General features: G+C 46.1%; 1 protein-coding gene and 1 long non-coding RNA gene across 2 annotated transcripts in view; one reads left to right on the top strand and one right to left on the bottom strand.

Moving 5' to 3' along the window:
- Positions 1–8,610, top strand: part of Pnkd (PNKD metallo-beta-lactamase domain containing) — a 74,719-nt gene that overhangs the window by 20,110 nt on the left and 45,999 nt on the right. The window lies entirely within an intron of this gene.
- Positions 4,827–6,375, bottom strand: LOC143441795 (uncharacterized). The gene is made up of 2 exons (XR_013109482.1): positions 6,237–6,375; positions 4,827–4,978 (listed from the first exon to the last, which is right to left on the bottom strand). It is a non-coding gene; the product is annotated as an uncharacterized LOC143441795 (long non-coding RNA).

Raw genomic sequence — 8,610 nt, 5'->3', positions numbered from 1 at the left:
TCAATTCATTTTGTAAAAGATTTATTTATTTCATGTATATGAGTACACCATTGGTCTCTTCAGATAGACCAGAAGAGGGCATCAGATGGTTGTGAGCCACCATGTGGTTGCTGGGAATTGAACTCAGGACCTCTGGAAGAGCAGTCAGTGCTCTTAACCACTGAGCCATCTCTCCAGCCTTTATCAATTCATTCTAAAACCTTTTTATTTCATTAAAAAAAAAAATCAGTTTTAAGTCACAAAAAAATCTGTGATGAATATCTAACAATTCTGTGCTTTTAAGCTGACTTTTTAAAATTTAAAACTTCAAATATACAAACATAGGCATGAGACTCCAGAGCTCTGCTTGGAATCAGTCATGTGTCACTTAATGGCAGGGGTGTGTTAGGTTAAGGAATTTCAGTGTTGTGCAAGCCTCATGGTGTATTTACACTAACAGCTCACTATGAGTCACTGGGAAGTAAAAATAGTCTTACTGCAGTTGGCAGTATGCTGGCTTAGGGTGCAAGAAGTCCTGGGTTCCATCTCCAACACGGCATAAACAGTGGGAGTGGCGGAAGCCTGCAATGCCAGGTATTTTGGGAATGTTAAAAATAAAGTAACTTACCTCAGAGAGGTTAAGAGGAGCCTGATATGTGGCCATGATCAGGGAAAACCAATTTAGGTCATCCAAAAGTCTGTGTTCCAGCGTGGTAATTGTTTGGTGATGTTTTGAGGGGTTGGGAGTTATCTACTTAGGGATTTACTGCTGTAAACAGACACCATGATCAAGGCAACTCTTATAAGGACATTTAATTAGGGCTGGCTTACAGGTTCAGGTTCAAGCAATTATCATCAAGATAGCATCCAGGCAGGCATGGTGCAGGAGGAGCTGACAGTTCTAGATCTTCATCTGAAAGCCAATAGAAGACTGGCATGCAGTCATCGAGGAGGAGGGTCTTAAAGCCCATGCCCACAGTGACACACTTCCTCCAACAAGGCCACACCTACTCTGATGAGGCCAAACCTCCAAATAGTGCCACTCCCTGGGCCAAGGATATTCAAACCACCACAGGATGGTTGGTTTTGGTTTTGTTTTGTTTTGTTTTTTTTTTTGTTGTTTTGTTTTGTTTTGTTTTGTTTGAGTCAGGGTTTCTCTGTATAGCCCTGGCTGTCCTGGAACTCACTCTGTAGACCAGGCTGGCCTCGAACTCAGAAATCCGCCTGCCTCTGCCTCCCAAGTGCTGGGATTAAAGGTGCGCCACCACCACCTGGCTTGATTTTAAGAGTCTCACCATGTAACTCTGGTTGGCTTGGAATTTAGTATGTAGACTAGGCTACCCTGGAACTCACAGAGAGACCTGCCTACCTCTGCCTCTTGAGTGTTGGGATTAAAGGTATGCACAACTGTAGCCGCCTGCAGCTACGGGTTCACCTGAAAGGAAGGCTGAGAATGAAAGGGGAATAGAGGGTGAGAGAAAACGCGGGGCCAAGACAACATATTCTGATCAAGGCCTGAAGTTTAATGTTTTGCTTTCACATATAAAGGGGAAGCCCCACCTCCAGAGTCTCTTCTCATTTCAGCCCAGCCCAGCGGCTGGTTGAGGGGATAGCAGCCTGGAGGTGTCAAGGCAAGCTCAGCAGACTCCATTCTTCTAGCTCCTGTAGCAGACTGCCTGTTGCTAATGCCTCCTAGGTCCTATTGTTTTGGTCTACTGTGGTAAATGACTCCTTCAGGCCTGCTCAAGGCTGGGGGGAGGACACACACAACCATACTAAATTCGATAGAGTTTTTATAAAAATTGTAAGTTGAGGCACTTTCCATATGCACTGTTGGAAAAACTAAGTAGGCAGTTACAGCAAAATGGAGACATCTCAGCTATAGCAATAGACCCCAGAGGCTGTCTGATGATACTCAGCCTTTGGGTTGGTAGTGTAAAACCCAAATGAAAAGGACCTCACCTATCCGTGGAGAACTGCAGACGCACCCCAAATCACTCACGAGAAACACAACTTGATGCAAATCGCAAGAGGTTTACTGGCTAGCCAGGGCTGTCTTTCCTTCAAGCCCGCGGAATTCAGCAGCCCGAACAAAAGAACTTTACAGCTTTTAAGGGTGAATCTACAAACCAGGTGGGGGTGGAGTTAGGGAAGGGGGAAGGAGGGGGAACAGGTCACTAGGTCATCGATACATTTGATCTCAAATTCCTAAGATGGATGGTGTGTCACTTTATAATTGGCTATTTCGAACTAGTTTCACACTATATATCATGAGCTCCAGTTCAAGGGGGTCAGGCTTATCTCAAACTTTTAGCATCCTGGCACCAACTGTCTCAGGGCTGTTAGTTCAAAGCTCGGCCAGGCTAATCTCGGGCCCATAGCATCCTGACACCATGAATCTTAAGGTTTGTTTAGTTAGGGCCATCTGTTCAAATGGTCAGCTAATTTCCTGGGACTGAGGCAACACAGTGTTTGACTTACAGGTTTTTATGTCTTTGCTTTTAAGAGTAGGGTTCAGGGGATCAACTTATGATTTTTCTATCTTTCAGTAGAAGGGTTTTATCTGTCTGTCACTACATGTTAAGTCAGACACAGAGGTAGGCAAAAAATGGCTATTTAAGGGTTGAAGGTAACCCAGGATAAATCGTAATTAGGCTCTGGACCGGCAAACATTCCACCCTCTACACAGTCACTGGAGTTCTAGTCTCTTAATCAGCCTGCTCCAAGTCTCAGGTGAGCATGCAATTTCTTTCTAGGAACTTCTCTATTCAGAAGTCGGAGCAAAACGGTCAGGATTATTCTCAGCTACACTGCAAGTATAAGACCAGCTTGGGCTATATAGGTATCCCCACTTACAAACAAAATAATGATTTTTGTGGGTTCCGCATCATATATTTGGCCCCTGTTTGATCTCATCATGTGGTCATCTCTGCACTTCAGAGCGGTGTGGTCTCAGTTCCACAGGGTGGTGCACATTTTGATGTTACTAAACTGGGATCCTAGCTCCTGTTGTCCAACCCCTTTTCACTCACAAAAAATACAGCAGCAGAAGCCAGGTTGAGTGACACACACCTGAATCCCTGCATTCAGAAGGCTGAAGCACAAGGATCTGAGGTCAGTCCAGGCCTCCAGGTGAGAATCATTCTCAAGGGAGTTGGCAGGGTGGCTCTGTGGGTGAAGACACTTGTCACCAATCCTCACTATCTGAGATCAATCCCTGAACCCTTGTATCTGAAGGGAAGAATCAACTCTGCAAGTTATCTTTACATACACACATTCATGAGATTTGAAAGGGTTTATTTGTTTAAGTTCAATTGGCGCCGGGTGGTGGTGGCGCACACCTTTAATCCCAGCATTTGGGAGGCAGAGGCAGGGGGATTTCTGTAGACCAGGCCAGCCTGGTCTACAGAGTGAGTTCCAGGACAGCCAGGACTACACAGAGAAACCCTGTCTCGAAAAACAAACAAACAAACAAACAAACAAACAAAAACAAAAAACAAAAAAAAAGTTCAATTGGCCAGGTATGGTGGTATGCCTTTAACTCCAGCAATCAGGAGGTAGAGGCAGGTGGATCTTTGTAAGTTTGAGGCCAGCCTGGTCTATATAGCAAGTAATGGGCCAGCCAGGGCGACATGGTGAGACCCTATTTCAAAAAAAAAAAAAGTCAGTAGCAGTTTCATTTTCTATGGAACAACTGCCTGGGTTTGTGTGGTTCCAAAGTCTAGTTTCTGCTGAGCACAAAGGCTGCTGGGTAGAAGCACACATATGTTACCTGCATTTAACTTATCTCTTGCTTATCTCGTGCTAATAGATGCAAATCAGTGTCACCTCTAAGTGTTGTCCACAGCTGGTTAATACTCCTCCCTTTAAAGTTTTATGTATATGAATACTTTATCTGAATATACACTTACATGCCAAAAGATGGTGTAAGATCCTATTACAGGTGGTTGTGAGCCACCATAGTTTCTGGGAATTGAACTCAGGACCTCTGGAAAAGCAGCCAGTGTGCCCTAACTGCTGAGTCATCTCTCCAGCCAGACACTTTCCTCTTTTAATTTTTTTGTTTGTTTCCTTTTTTGTTTTCCCCTGAGACATGACCTCACTATGTAATTCTGGTTGTCCTGGAACTTACTATGTAGACCAGGCTCTACTGCCTCTGCTTTCCAAGTACCAGAATTAAATTCACACACTGTTAGCATTCTGTCTAAAATCCACCCCCACAGTTACAGGTCAACAGCCAGGTATGCTCCGCCCCACAGTTACCTGGCAACAACCAGGTAGGCCTGGCCCTATAAAAGGGACTGCTTGCTCCCTCCTCTCTGTCTTAATTTCTTGTTCCTCTCTTGCTTTCTTGCTCCCCCTCTGTCCCCTTGCCCCTCTCTCCACGTGTTCATGGCCAGCCTCCTCTCCTCTCCTCCTCTTCTTCCTCCTCCTCCTCTTCTTCTTTTTCTTTTTCTTCCTCTTCTTCCTCTCTCTTTCTCCTACCCTCTTAACTCCCCTCCCAATGCCTTGAATAAACTGTATTCTATACTATACTGTCGTGTGCTGGTCCCTCAGGGGGAAGGGATGCCTCAGCATGAGCCCACTGAACCATCCCCTTCCCCTATAACCTCTCCACACACCCATAGGACATATTCTCTTTTCTTTTTATAAACACATCACACACTGCCATGAGTAGCAACTTCCCCCTTTGTAAATTGTTTTAAATTACATTTATTCTGTGTGGGTTCGTGAGGGTATGTGGGTGACTGCTTCCCACATGACACCTTCTCTGGCTAACAGGACCCACAGGCCTGAATCCTCCAAGTGCTTGCTACAGCCTCAGGCCCACTTTGACCTTCTGAATGGACAGGGATCACAATGAAATTTATTTGTTTTATGAAGTACACTGTTGCTGTCTTCATTGGATTCCATTACAGATGGCTGTGAGCCACCATGTGGTTGCTGGGAATTGAACTCAGGACCTCTGGAAGAACAGCCAGTGCCATCGCTCCAGTCCCTAGAACACAATAAGAAAGCCCAGCTAGGCCCGGCAGTGTTGACGCACGACTTTAATCCCAGCACGTGGGAGGCAGAGGCAGGTGGATTTCTGAGTTTGAGGCCAGCCTGATCTACAGAGTGAGTTCCTTGTTCCAGGACAGCCAGGGTTATACAGAGAAACGCTGTCGTCGCCCACCCCCCCCCAATATTTTTTTTTAATTAAAAAAAAAAAGCATAGCTAGAGATTGAGTCAGGTGGAGGCTGAGCACTGCGGAGCAGCTGTGTGAGTTCCTACTCAAATTTTTGTCTCCTGACACTGTAAGGCCCCCATGAAGAAAGGACCTCACCCAAGTGTCAGGAATTCTCAGCCACCCATTAACTCACAAGACACCGAACTTGATGCAGTCAGCAAGAGGTATATTTCAATCAACAGATCAACATGTTGCAGTCAAGACCCATGACCCACACAGGGGCAGTGGGGTCTGACCCCCGGGGCTTTGGAGACAGAGAGAATTTAAAGCCAAAAACCACAACTCAGGGGGGATACCACAACCCAGGGGGAGTAAAGGAGGGTTATTGGAGAGTACCTGTGGAAAGTCCCAGCCCATCCATTATTTGGTTTGTGACAGGGTCCAAGGAACAGTCATGGGGAACATTCTGTATGGGCTAGTCTCTCTCTGTCTCTCTCTCTCTCTGTCTCTGTCTCTCTCTGTCTCTGTCTCTCTCTCTCTCTTTTTTTTTTTTTTTTTTTTTTTTTTGGTTTTTCAAGACAGGGTTTCTCTGTGTAGCCCTGGCTGTCCTGAAACTCACTGTAGACCAGGCTGGCCTCAAACTCAGAAATCTGCTTGCCTCTGCCTCCCAAGTGCTGGGATTAAAGGTGTGCACCACCACTGCCTGGCAGTATGGGCTATTCTCTAAGAGTCTATTCATAACCAACCATCTATCTTGTGGTCAGCCAAGTTCCTGAAACACAGAGCTCACGACCAAGCTGACCTGCACTCTTGGTTCTGCCCAGCCTGCTAGGAGATTTTGAAAAATTTTAACCCTTTCAGTACACCGCACCCTTGCTAAGAGCAGTGGCTAGGCAAGAGCTTGGCAGGTAGACTAGGCTTGCCTAGCCAGCTGGTCCCAAGGGCCTGTCTGCACCTCCCCAGGACAGGGATGAAATTTGGACCCTCATGCTTAAATAGCAGTCTCTCTACCAACTGTACCATCTTCCCACCCTGGAGTAAACTTTAAAAAACACTTACTGCACAAGCATGAAAACAAGTACTTACTGCACAAGCATGAAAACCTGAGTTTAGATCACCAGCACCCACGTAAAAGCCAGGTGGACTGGCACATGTCTAGAGTTCCATTGCTTGTTTGGAGATGTTGTGCCAGGAAACATTCATGAACTTGGTGTCTGGCATTTCTCTGACAATCCCATAATCCTACTGGAACAGAAAGTCAGGAAGGGGTGGAGAGTGAGAGATACCAGGCCGAAGTTTATTTCCTGAATGGGAGGAAGCCAAAAGACTGAAGGGGAGGGGAGGGTCCAGGGAACCTGACAGGAGTAAGAGGCTGGGTCTGCATGGCTGTGCTTCCCTCCAGCCTTGCTGCAGACTCCAAAATTCCCTCTATAGCTCAGTGACTGCCTAGGCAGCTTTTCTGGAGTTTTCCTCCCCCGTGAAACTTTGCCTTGTCTATTAGCTTCCTCACAGAAGGTGCCCTTCTTCAGAGGGCTTTTCTGGTACTAGAGACAAAGTCCCATTCCTCTCCTTTGCCTGGCCCTGCCCATCACCTGCAGGGCCAGAAGTGCCCTGCAGCTCTTGGGTGGGACTGGGAAGACCTGTGTGAACCAGGAGGAGAGGGCAGGTGGGGGTGAGGTTGGGGGAGGGGGAGGACACAGGTTCTTCCTCCTACAAATGAGCCTTGTGCTTTATTCACGAAAAATACATTTAGTCCTGGCAGAGGCAGGCAAATCTTTGAGTTTGAACCCAGCATGGTCTGAAAAGCAAGTTCCAAGCAGCGGAGCTACACAGAGAAGAAACCTTGTGGTGGTAAGGGAGGGGTGGAGAAAGAAAGAAAGGAAAAGAAAAAAAAGGAGGAAGGAGGGAAGGAAAAAATGTTTATTAAACAATTATTATGTCCCAGGCAGCGCTATAAGGTTTGGACATCAGGGACAATTTAGGTGAAAATGTGCATCCTAGCAAGGAAACAACAGGCATTTTATGTCAAAACCAATTTATAGAGGTCACTCCATCTTGAAATCTTGAACAGAAAAGAGGAAAAATCCTGTTAATAAAATATTGAATTTCGCCGGGTAGTGATGGTGCACACCTTTAATCTCAGCACTTGGGAGGCAGAGGCAGGCAGATTTCTGAGTTCAAGGCCAGCAAAGGTCTACAGAGTTAGTTCCAGAACAGCCAGGGCTACACAGAGAAACCCTATCTCAAAAAACAAAAAAAGAAAGAAAGAAAGAAAGAAAGAAAGAAAGAAAGAAAGAAAGAAAGAAAGAAAGAAAAAGAAAACATTGGATTTTGTTGGGTGTAGTAGTACACGTCTTTAATCCTTGTACTCTGGAAGCAGATTTGGGTGAATCTCTTGTCAGTTCAGGGCCAGCCTGGATTTCTTAACAGATTCCAGGCCAGCAAGGGCAACAAGGTGAGATCTTGTCTCAAAAACAAGGCAAAGAAAAATACTAAGGTTTAAGTTAGAAATTGACAGTGTGTGCTCGGGAGGCAGAGGCAGGCAGAGATCTCTGTGAGTTCAAGGCCAGCCTGGTCTATGTATTGAGTTCCAGGACAAACAACCCGAGCTACATAATAGCACCATAACAATTAACATTATTGTTCATAAGCATTATTTATCACTTTCCTAAAGAAAAAATGGGCAGCACACATTGGCAATTCCTAGTACTAGAGATGCTGAAACAGTAGGGCCAAATGTTCAAAGCCAGCCTGAGCCACTGAAACTCTGAAGAAGGAACCCCTGAGGATGTGTGGCTGTTTCGGTAGAGTACTGGCATAGCACACAAGAAGCCCTAGGCTCTAATCCCAGCACAGCAACGCAGGAGAACCCATAATTCAAGGTTATCCCTGGCTATGTAGTGAGTTCTAGGAAGAGTGGAGAGTTTCTCCCAGGAGGGGCAGGGTGGCCTGTGGGGCATAGGCCTGCCTCCTCTGCAGCTGCACCTACAAATGAATCTGATCTTATCATGCTGTTTTTTTTTTTTTTCCCCACCTCTGGTTACATGAAGCCTTAGGTTATTCCATTTATACAAAAGACAGTCCTGTGGTACCCTGTAAACAGACTCAGCTAGAAATGGAAGTGAGTTGTGGAACCAGAAGCTAGAATCTGTCTGGCATCCACAAACGCACAGCTAGGGCCAGGGTCCATCTCCTCCGACCATTGGAATCATCTGAGGTGCTTGTGAAAAAGTACAAATCCCCTGGGGGGGGGGGGTGTTTCCCTCCAGACCCGAGAGCCAGCTGTAACCTGAGGCCCCAGGGGAGTCACTAGCCAACTCCAAGTTATAATTGTGGCTGTGGGACCTTGCGGCCGGTCCCTAACTACTCTGTGCCTTGGTGGCTGTGTCTATACAGAGAAAGGTAATAATAGAATGTGTTTGTAAGGATTCAAAATAGTAGTTGTCAGGTGCTTGGGGCA

The sequence above is a fragment of the Arvicanthis niloticus genome, chromosome 3 (assembly GCF_011762505.2).
Source record: "Arvicanthis niloticus isolate mArvNil1 chromosome 3, mArvNil1.pat.X, whole genome shotgun sequence".
NCBI lineage: Eukaryota > Metazoa > Chordata > Mammalia > Rodentia > Muridae > Arvicanthis > Arvicanthis niloticus.
Note: the sequence above shows the minus strand (reverse complement) of the source record. Positions and strands in the feature narration are given on the sequence as shown.